The 11,637-nt window shown below is 38.0% G+C and overlaps 1 pseudogene; it reads left to right on the top strand.

The window, feature by feature from the left end:
* The first annotated feature begins 7,054 nt into the window (after nt 1–7,054).
* Nucleotides 7,055–8,922, top strand: LOC107711381 (GTPase IMAP family member 7-like; annotated as a pseudogene).
* Nucleotides 8,923–11,637: the final 2,715 nt, after the last annotated feature.

An 11,637-nucleotide genomic window follows, 5' to 3' on the forward strand; every position in this document is an offset into this window, starting at 1 on the left:
GTTCATTGAAAAGAATCAGTTCGTTCTTGAATCAGACACCGCTTCTGCGTTTCAGAGTATGTGATTTATTATAAAGAGTAACGATATGTTTTATGAAATGTAGTGAAGTAAAAGTTACTCAAAATAAAACTACTCTAGTAAAGTACAGATACTTGAAAAATGTACTTAAGTACAGTAACGAAGTAAAACGACTTCGTTACTGTCCACCACTGGCAATTGCTATACAAATGTTTTTATCATTTTGATGCATTGACCCTGAAACATTCCAACTACACAATTATCTTACATAAATTGATTAAAATTTTTATTTACCTAGTTTATAAAATGTGTCCTTATTATTTGCTGCTTTAACTATATTATTGCACAGCTTTTACATTTTATCCTACTGCAACAAAATTAAAACTGCTTGAAGTTTATCATCTTATTGTTCTTCAGCTTCATTAATGAAGGATGAAGAATAAACACCAACCTGTTTGTTCTTCAGTGTGTTTCATTCTGCAGGGTTCTGGATCTCTCATGTTCTCTCTGTCCTTCAATAAACTCTGTCTCTGCAGATTTCACTTCTTCCAGATGCTTTGATGCTCGTCTTCACTTGTAGACTGATGGGAATATTCCAGCATTTATTGCTGAACTGCAGTGGGAGGAGCTTCACTGAAGGTGTGATTGATGTGGGAGGAGCTTCACTGAAGGTGTGATTGATGTGGGAGGAGCTTCACTGAAGGTGTGATTGTTGAGGGAGGAGCTTCACTGAAGGTGCGGTTGTTGTGGGAGGAGCTTCACTGAAGGTGTGATTGTTGTGGGAGGAGCTTCACTGAAGGTGTGATTGTTGTGGGAGGAGCTTCACTGAAGGTGTGATTGTTGTGGGAGGAGCTTCACTGAAGGTGTGATTGTTGTGGGAGGAGCTTCACTGAATTTTTCTGTGTGGTTGAGCATATCTGCCAAAATCAACAATAAATCAGTTTGTAAATCATTATATAACTATATAAAAGTAACAGTGTCAACACAAAGATCAATGCACATCAATGTTAAACACTCATTCAGTAACTCTGAATTCACATATGTGGTCATTCACACATTCTATGCATTTCTGTCGTTCTACTGTTAACATTTCTTTTGCGAGCATTCACATAGAATTGACATGCTTCTTGTAAATGATATTGTTTGTTGTATTTTCCTGTCAAAATAAGTTCATTTGGAATTATTATTCCTTTAAGAACAAGCAGAAGGTTTGAATTACGCACACGGTGTGAATTAAAAACAAAACAAAACAGCATGCCGGCATACAAGCGGCTGATCAATGTAGACAACATCGTGAATTAAGAGCCGATCCCAGATAACTGCATACACTCCTGACTAGAGCTGCATGATTAATCATTAAAAGATTGCAATCTCGACTCAAACATCCATGCGATCGTATTTCTAAATGACATTTGCCAAATGCCTTTGTATATTAAATCATTGAAAAAGTCTTACCAGAACATTCAAATCTGCGTTCACACTGCCGCTGACACAGAGTGACTAGTTAACATGTTTAGGTCTTTCAATTATTTCAGTCTTATAATCATTCATATTACCACAGAAATACTGGGAAGAAAGTTTATTGTTCGGATATAAACATTGATGTCTATGATAGCGATCAAAATAGAGCAAATTGGAAGTAACTGGCACTTCAAATAATGTTTGCACGCATGCGCTTTGTTCTGCTCGTAAAAATGGCGCGACTATTTCTGACGTAGAACACACGTGACGTAGAGCGCACAAGAATTATTCTCATAGTTTCACAAAATTACGGTTGAACCCCTGATGTCATATGGACTATTTTAACGATGTCCTTACAACGTTTCTGGACCTTGAATGTGGAAGGACCCTTGCTATCTATGGAGGGTCAGAGAGCTTTCATCAAACATCTTAATTTGTGTTCCGAAGATGAACGAAGGTCTTACGGGTTTGGAACGACATGAGGGAGAGAAATTAATCACAGAATTTTCATTTTTGGGTGAAAGACCTTTTAATACCACCTTTAATACCAAATTTAAGACCTAAAACTGTGATGGAAATACAGTAGGCAGGGCTCTACGCTTACTTTTACGGAGTGTCTATTTACACTAAGTACAAACAGCCCACCTTGTTAGCAGAGGCTATTGTCATTACAAAAGAGGGTTGACAGTCGTCAGCTCCAGTGGCGCAGATGGTTAGATGTGTGTTGTTCTTATTTTGACGCGATCGACCCGGGTTCGAATCCACCGTTTGGCGAACTTTTTTTCTGCCTTTTCAAATTTCAGTAAATTTTTTGTAACATCTCCTAAAAAAATTGCAGTAGCCAAGGCGAGCTGACTGATGTTATCAAGTACGCTGCTGTTTGCAGAATTAGTCCGAAATTTGCGTACTTAGTATTGAAATGTGCGCAGACCTACGTCACCAGACTATTTGCCTATTCTTCTCGTTACTTTAGACCGCGATGGAAACACAGACAGCAACAGGTCTGGGGGGAAAAAAAGTTCCTGGTACAATTGTTTCGGGTAATTTCGATGGAAACGCGGCTTTAGCTGGCATCCATTTAGCCTAATAATTTTAATTAAAATAAAAATGTACACTCAATAACTTATTGCATACTGATTGCAATGATTAGCACAGATATATTCACTCGCCAAACACTCTCTGACTGAGCGCTTCAGAGTTCTCTCTCAGTCAAGTGATCTGTGCTATTTTTCAGTTCATCTCTATGGATGCGCAGCGCACCTGTATTTCGCATACCGTAAACTTTAGTGTGAAGGCGCACGACTCGCCGTCACTTTGCTTTTTTCTCACATGCAAAGAGAGAGACAGAGCGAGAGAGTCTTACATACCATGCAGAATTGACGCGCTATATGTAAACGATATTATTTGATGTATTTTCCTGTCCAAATAACAGAGTTCCTTTGGAGTTCTTCAGCTTTTAAGAACTGCCGGTTTCTCCGGTAGTGGGCGGAACTAATGCGCAAACGACAATCTCATTGGCTGGCGCTCACCTATTATCGTCCCTGATTTGAATTCGGCAAATCAATTCTAGCGAATGCACACAACCGGATTAATATTCATGAATCCAGCAGCTCATTAATCCTTATGTTTTTCCCCCCATTTTTTTACAGAAACACAGAATGACCAAAAAAGCACCACCACCAGTCCTAAGTTTAGTTAAAATGACTAATATAAAATGACACTGTGTCATTTTACAAACATTATATATGTTTGTAAAATAAATATAAAAAAATAAAAATATAATATACATATCCACATACATATATATATATATATATATACATATATTAGTGCTGGGCGGTATACCGGTTCATACCAAATACTGGTGTTTATTTTTATGATGATATTAATTTTTTAAATACCGCAATATGTCGCTTAAACAACGTTCGGAGCGCGACAACCGCAGCCGACTCGTCAATAAATGAGTACAAAACAGCGTTTCCTAGCACCCTGTCGCTTACTGATTGTTTGGAATTATAAATATGAGCGTAGTTCTTCTGTTAATATCACATGCACTTTTTTGTTTGTTTTTTTTAGTTTGTTACTCAGACGCAGGCAGTGCGCTGCATGAGACAAAAAAGTAATATAGCCAAAACAACCGCATAGCCGCTCTTTAGTGTAGATGCATGTTGATTTTATCAGACGATGCCGCGATTATAAATGAGAGTGACTCCTGGTTAACATGTATTAAAAGGGGTCGTGTTTAGTCACTATTTAGTGTGGTATTTTTTGACAATACTCACTCCTCATGACAGTAAAATAGGGCATTCTAAGTCAATATACTGCAGTATTTCCTCTCAATCAGTAGAAAATATGGTTAACACCCGGTCATGCAAGGAAAAAAAATACCGTCATGTACCGTGAAACCGGTATAATTTTGAAAAATACCATGATATAAATTTTTGCTCATACCGCCCAACACTAATATATACACACTTAAAATGGCTCATAAGCTCAATATGAAGTATCCGTCCTTAATTTTTTTTACCATGTAGGCTAAAGTAACTATAACAAATCTGATCTGCCAAAGATAAATGTTAAAACGTTAGAAATAAAATCACAGCAGCACTAGGGGAGCGCGGGGCACAAGGTAACGCGGGGTTAGTTGTTACACACGTGGTTTGAATATTTCCACATATGCTAGCATAACAAAATATATGGTATTTACTAGTTGCCATAACAACACTATACAGAGAAAAAACTGTGCCAAAATTCTTTTTTTTTTTTTAAATATCACTGAACATTTATTTTACCATAGTAAAAGCAAATTTCTGGCTTTCATCTCAGTTTTTAGTATTCATTTCAAATTAGCCAAATCTGCTATTATTTTAATCTCCAATCTGTTATTTATCAGTTTAGATAGCTTTTTTTTATGCTTTGCTAACTAGCAGAAGACAGCAATCGAGTGGCACAGATGTTACAATGTTCCCCACTATTATTAAACCATGCTATTATATGACATTATCAATGTAATTTACACTATTTACTTTTAATGAGAAACCACGATAAACAGGTGAATAAAGACTGACAGTCACGGTTTAATTGTTCAGCAGTTATTATTTCAAGAAATGTGAAGCATTTTGGCTCGTTTATGTGGGCCATCCCAAGCATGATTTCAGTGTGTTCATTGTCAAACTCCAAAATCAGATTTTTTTTTAATAAAAAAAAAACACCATTATTTTATTGGAATTTTTTAAATAATTTTATTTCATTGACAAAATATTTTCGTTTATTTTTTATTTTTTTATTATTAGATCAGACAGCATTTGAAGCTGTAATATGGTAATGTTACAATGTACCCCACTTACGGGGCATGTTGTCACATGTCACTTCCATTTTTGAGGGTAAATAAAGAAAAATGTATACACTGTGATTATGAAACAAAATGCCGTATTTGTACTAGACAAGTGTAAAATTACTGTGGATAAAAAAGTATAGCCTAACGTTACTCAACCCAACGTGGATGTACACAAACTGAGAAAGTCAAAGTGTTACGTTGTGCCCTGTTTTCCCCAGATATTGGTTCGCATCCATTCCTCTCACAGATCACGAGACATTCAGAAACAGCAGCATTGTGACTCCAAACATCAAAAAGATATACACGCGAACATACAAAAGCACAAAATCGCTCGGGTCTTAACATGTTTTCCGTTCTCTGCAGTACGGCCTTATTCAGATAAGTCAGCAAACACACAATTAGCACTGTAACCGATGAAAACTACACAGAAACGACCTCGTATATTGTCGCATAAATATTTCACAATTATGTAAATACGCGAAATGTCGTGAAAAGCTCAACTCACCTCAGAAGACTGAAAGCTTCGGCAGTGACTTTTAAAAACATTGTTTGTGCACGAAGGTACCTGGCGAAACTGATTTCAGACAGACTTTGATGTAGAAAACCTTTATTGTTGAGAGCGAGTGTGCCGCACACTCCCAGAGAAATGAAGCAAAATAATTTCTTCTTCTTCTTTAGTTTTTTGGCGCATAACAGTCTAACTGTATAGCGCCACCTACAGTACGTTGCTGTTGTGCAGTCATGTTAGCTATTATCTTCAAAATGACATGAAAAAAAAAACACTTCATACATTTGAAACTCTTCCCTATACCAGATTCCCAGGTTCCAGGTTCCCTTCTGTCCCATCCAAGTCTCCAGCTCCTCCAGAATACTTCCCTGGTTCCCTAAAATCCAGATCAGGCTACAGCATCCCTGTTTGATTTGAAATCCTCTCGCTCAACCCTGTACTATACATGTATTTTATTAGCAGCCTATATCCTACTCTATCTTTATTAAACTCATATCCTAACAAGTACCCCAAATCCTTATTTAGTCAAATAATTTCGGCGGCAGTTCAGCTCATAAACCCCGCCCTCTGCATGCAATCGAATGGAGCATGAGGCAAAAAAAAACCCCACTACACTTCTAAAAAAAATTCCTAAATATGGTTTCTGTCATTTTAGGTAGTTCTTATCAAGCTGATGCATGCTCAAGACAAGTGTTCGTTTTTTAATAGGTTTTGTTTTAATTAGTTAGTATAGTTTTTTTTTATGCTCAAAAATCAAGAACAGTACACATAAAATAATACAACCATCAACATAAAAATGATAAACAAGAATAACTAAAACAAATAAAAAAGAAGAGGGAAAAGGGAAAACTTACTGTGCACATGGTAAAATAAATAGATATAAATAATAATAAAAAATATTGTCCATTGGGTGGCGCTGTCCCACTAATTGATATGACAAATCAAATTTGCCTTGATCTTTTAACATAAAAGAGGTCTTTATATCATTAAAACATCCTGCAAGTTCTCTAACGTCCTCATCATCATCAACTAAAAAAAAGCATCTTAAGTAATCAAGCTCCAAAAATGGCTTGTTTTGATACTGTGGGATTTGTGACATCACAAGGGCAAATATATTTGCATATGACTGCCTTCAGAGCAAGACAGCAACAAACAGAAATACGTCATCACACCATAGGCCCCGCCCACTGGAATTCAGTAGCTTAAAGCAGCAGTATGTAACTTCTTCCGTGTTCAAAATTTGCTAAATGTATGTAATGAGCGAGTACATCACGAATTAATCTTCCAAACCGTGTTTTTGTCTTATTCCGAATCACTACGGTACACTTATAATAAGTGCTTATATTTGGACTATTGTAGGCTGGTCGGAGTGCGGAGTAACACATACTTGCGTGAATCGCCATAGACATACATTTAGAGAAGTAGCTCCGGTTGGAATGTTCTTCCGCGGGATGTGTGCAGTTCTGTTTATTAACCGCTAGAACGCCAAAAGTTACATAGTGCTGCTTTAACGTCGGATGAGCTCATCACGTTGCACTGCGTCAAATACAAATAGAACCAATTATAATCACTGCTGCTGTCTACACACTACAGTATACAGATGCATGTTCAGTTTCTGACATTCTCCAAGTGCCTGACAACAGGACTAATGGAAGACTTGAATATGCTGTTTATACAGGCTGCGTTTATATAAATAACTTTTTCAAAACACTGATACTGTTTCCTATGCAATGGCATCATCCAGTCAAAACAGTGGCCGGCTCATGGCAAGCATTGTTTATCCTTTTGATCTTTCATTCAGAAAAGTTCACCAAAAGTGTAATTAATACATCTATACATTATTATTATTATTTGTATTATAAACACAAGAAATATTCAAGGAAGACAGTTAGGCTACATTTTATTTAATGGGATACGACACCTGTATAATGGATTGAGAACAATGTTGAGAACCAATGTGATGAACTGTTGCAAATAGTTTACATTTTAGGTTTGAGTTTAAAGGTCCCATGGCATGAAAATTTCACTTTATGAGGTTTTTTAACATTAATATGAGTTCCCCTAGCCTGCCTATGGTCCCCCAGTGGCTAGAAATGGCGATAGGTGTAAACCGAGCCCTGGGTATCCTGCTTTGCTTTTGAGAAAATGAAAGCTCAGATGGCCCAATCTGGAATCTTCCCTTTATGTCGTCATACGGGGAAAGGTTACCTCCCCTTTCTCTGCTTTGCCCGCCCAGAGAATTTGGCCCGCCCATGAGTTGTTTTTCAGGGTCAAATTTAATCACTTGTTGTTAATCTATAAACTATAAATTTACATTTTCAGACGATGAAGATTCACCATCAGATTCAGGATGCTTGAGAATCTTGCCGTTTGGGAGGACAGGAAGTGGAAAGTCTGCAACAGGAAACACTATCCTCGGAAACGATGAGTTCCACAGTGAAGCTAGTTCACGTTTGGTGACCAGTTTGTCAGAAGAGAGTTGGTGAAGTTGATGGTCGATCAGTAGCTTGTTATTGATACTCCAGGACTCTTTGACCCCTCACTGACAAATGAACAAGTGCAGGAAGAAATAATGAAGTGTGTTTCACTGTCAGCACCTGGACCACATGTGTTTATTATTGTGCTGAGTCTGGGAGGAATCACTCGAGAAGAGAAAAACACTTTAGACATGATCAAGATGATCTTTGGCTCAAGAGCAGCAGATTTCTTCCTTGTTCACTTACATAGAAGAAATGATCTGAGAAGACAAGCAATAGAAGAATATGTGGAGAGACTTGATGAACTCAAGAAACTGATCAGTGACTGTGGAAACAGATCCCTGATTTTTAAAAACACAGAAACACAAGATCAGACACAAGTTACTCATCTGTTAAATATGATAGAAGAGATGAATCATGCTCAATACTTCACTAATGAGATGTTTGATGAGGCAGAGATCTCCACTGAACAGAGAATGGAAATGATAGACGAGAATAAAAGAAAAAAACTGGCTCAAATTGAAGAATTAGAAGCCAAATACGACATGGAAGACATGAGTATGAGAAAGAGACTAGAGGAGAGAAAACAAAGGACAGAAGAGGAAAGAGAGAGACTGAAGAACAAGTTCAGAGAACAAGAGGAAACACTCAGGAGAGAGTTTGAGGAGAAAGAAAAATCAGAGCAGAAGAAACAAGAGATGAAGGAGGATCAGAAACGATCAGAAGAAGAGATAGAGCAAAGAACTGTATATGATCAAAGAATAGAGGAGATGAAGAGAGAGATTGAAGATCAGAGAATACAGTATGAAGAAGAGCTAAAAGAAAGAGAAGAAGATAGAAAGAGAGAAGAAGAGTATAAACAAGATCAAGAAAATATGAGAAATGATCACGAACACATCATGACAGAGTTAAGAAAAAAACATGAAGAGGAAATAAAAAAGAGAGATTTAGAGGAAGAAATGAGGAAGGAACAAGAAGAGAAAGAGAGAGAAGAATGGAAGAGAAAAATAAAAGAGGCTGAAAATGACAAAGAGACTCAAGAGGAAATTAAACGACAGCAAAGAGAATGGGAGGAAGAGAAGAAACGACAGATGAGAGAACGAGAGGAAGAGGAAAGAGAGAGACACAATGAACAGCTGAGAGAAAAACAAGAAGAACTGGAGAACAAGAGAAATACATTTGAAAGAGAGAGAGAGAAGAAGAAAAACAAAACAGAGAGGAGGAAAAACAACAACAGATAAAAGAGAGAGAACAGAAAGAGAGAGAATATGAAGAAAAGATAAAGGAAATGAAAAGACATGAGCAGCTGGAGCGAGAGAGAAAAGAGGAGGATGAAGAGAGACGAGTGGAGAAGAGAAAGAGATGGGAGGAAGTGATAGAAGATCTGAAACAAGAGCAAGAGGAGGAGATCAGGAGAAGAGAAAGAGAAGAGAGAGAAAGAATAGACAGAGAAGAAAAAGAGTGTGATGAAATGAAACAGAAACATGAAGAGGAAATAAAGAAGATGAAGAAGAAACATGAAGATGAAGTCAGAAAACAAAGAGAAGAACTGAATGATTTCAGAAAGAGAAAAGATCAGCACGTTCAGGAGCTCAAGGAGAGACTTGAAGAGATTCAAAAACAACTGAATGAAGTGAAAAAGTTAAGACAGGAGCTAAAAGGTAAAGAGAATGAAGTGGAAAGGTTGGAAGCGGAGCTAAAAGGTAAATGTGATGTGATGTGAAACATTTCTAAACATTATTCATCGGACAAATAACTGACACTGGTCTTTCATAGTTTCTCTATTTCTCTTTCTCTCTAGCATTAGTGAGTGACTGTATCTGTATTCCCATCAGGCCCGGTTCTGCGGGGGTGTTAGAGATGTTAAACAAAACCAATAGCACCCTCAGGTAGAGCTGCAATAATGCCATTTCATTGCAGATGTGCCAAACTATCCAGTACGTTTGTGCTCTGGAGATCGGTTTCTATTTCAGCGTTTTTTTTGCAGCGCTGAACAATGCTTTCTTGAACGCAACAGCCAATCAGAAGCGTTTAAGCTAGAATCCACTCACCGCTCGAATCACCGGACTTTTGTTCAGGTGTTGTGTTCAGCACGAATCATCTCATTATTAGCAAAGTTTAGATGCAATGTAAATAAGAGATTCATTGTGCAGCGAAAAGATCTTTACTGATTATAACATAACTTTGATGTGAGATCGCGATGAACTAAGATGTGAACTAAGATTCTGGAGCCGGACCTGATTCCCATCCACTCCTAAAGGCCTCACTGTCCTGTAGAGTTCAGTCACTTAAACACCTGCTGGTCATAGAGCGCTGAGAACGTGGCGTCAAAACCCTGAAGAATAATTCACCATGGGGTTTTATAATGGGGCTTTTCCATTTATTAGTGAAATAAGGTCTGTGGTAAACATAACTTGACAATATCTACTACAGAAAAGAGTCCAAGTCACTTCTTCTGGCTTTTATTTTTCTAATGTATGTCGTTTTTATGTTTGTCATTACACTCTAAAGCCTGTGTAATACCTTCCGTGTGCACTAGAGCGTGAAGTAAAAATCATTATCGGAGGGTGTAGGCGGAGGCTCTTTGCAGACATCCATATGCCTCCCGTTGTTTGTAACCACGCTAGGCTACAAAAAGCACTAACTGTGCATGCAGTGGAAAAACAACCTGGACGTCGAATTTGAAGAGAGGCTGTGAATCCTCTACAATCCGTCAAGTTATGTTTACCACAGACGCTATTTCACTGAGAAGTAGAACAACCCCATTATAAAACCCTATAGGAACATCTGGAGGATACCAGTTGTGAATTGACGTCATTACTGCAGCACTCTATTAAGCAACTGTATGTAGTTTTGTGTATTGTCACTTTGAAGCCCCCTACAGTTTAGTAAGTTTAATTCACTGTCTTAAATAATTATTGTCACGAATCCGGTCCGTGGACTTCCATCCGATCGCCACCAGAGGTCACTCGTCCATCACATTGACTCTCTCACTACACTGACTGTTGCACGTCACCACGGACTATATTTCCCATGCACCATTTCACTAATCACACGCTCACCTGAGACCAATCACACACACTACATAACACCCACTCAGTTCCTGCTCTGATCGCTGAGTATTGTTCTGCGTTTAGCACTCCCCAAGTGTTAGCTGCCTTACTGAGCCATTCCGTGTTTCTGTTTAGTCGGTTACACTTTATTTTGATAGTCCACTTTAGACATTCTATTAACTATAAGTAACTTTGTAACTACATGTCAACTAATTCTCATTAATTTGCAACTACATGTCTACTAACTCTCAGAGTAGACTGTTAGGGTAGGTTTAGGGTTAGTAGAATGTTGACAAAGAAAGTTTAAGACATGATACATAAGCTACGCTATTACCTGCTCGTAGAGCCGAGTATTGTTCTGCATTTAGCACTCCCCAAGTGTTAGATGCTTTACAGAGCCATTCAGTGTTTCTGTTTAGTCTCTAGTTTTGTTTAGCGTTTATCTCTCCTCTAGCGTTAGCTACATTACTGAGCCATTCCTTTTCCCATTTTTAGTTTTAGTCTTAGTCTAGTGTTGCCTTGTTGTCTGTTTCCTGACCTTCTGCCTGTGTTTATTGTATTACCCCTCTTGTCAAGCCCTCTGGATACTGTTCGCCGATCGTAGACCCACGCTAGCCCAAGGAATATTCTTTGTCTTGCCTGTGCCATACCTGTTTGCTGTTGTTCGACCCTGCCTGTGTTTTTTGACCACGTCTCTTGTGAATAAAAGCTTGCACATGGATCCGCACGCCTCTCGTCTCGTCAGCCCCGTAACAATTATATTACTTACATAATGATAATAAT

This window comes from Sinocyclocheilus rhinocerous, unplaced genomic scaffold, assembly GCF_001515625.1.
Source record: "Sinocyclocheilus rhinocerous isolate Xijiao unplaced genomic scaffold, SAMN03320098_v1.1 scaffold1469, whole genome shotgun sequence".
Taxonomy (NCBI): Eukaryota; Metazoa; Chordata; class Actinopteri; order Cypriniformes; family Cyprinidae; genus Sinocyclocheilus; species Sinocyclocheilus rhinocerous.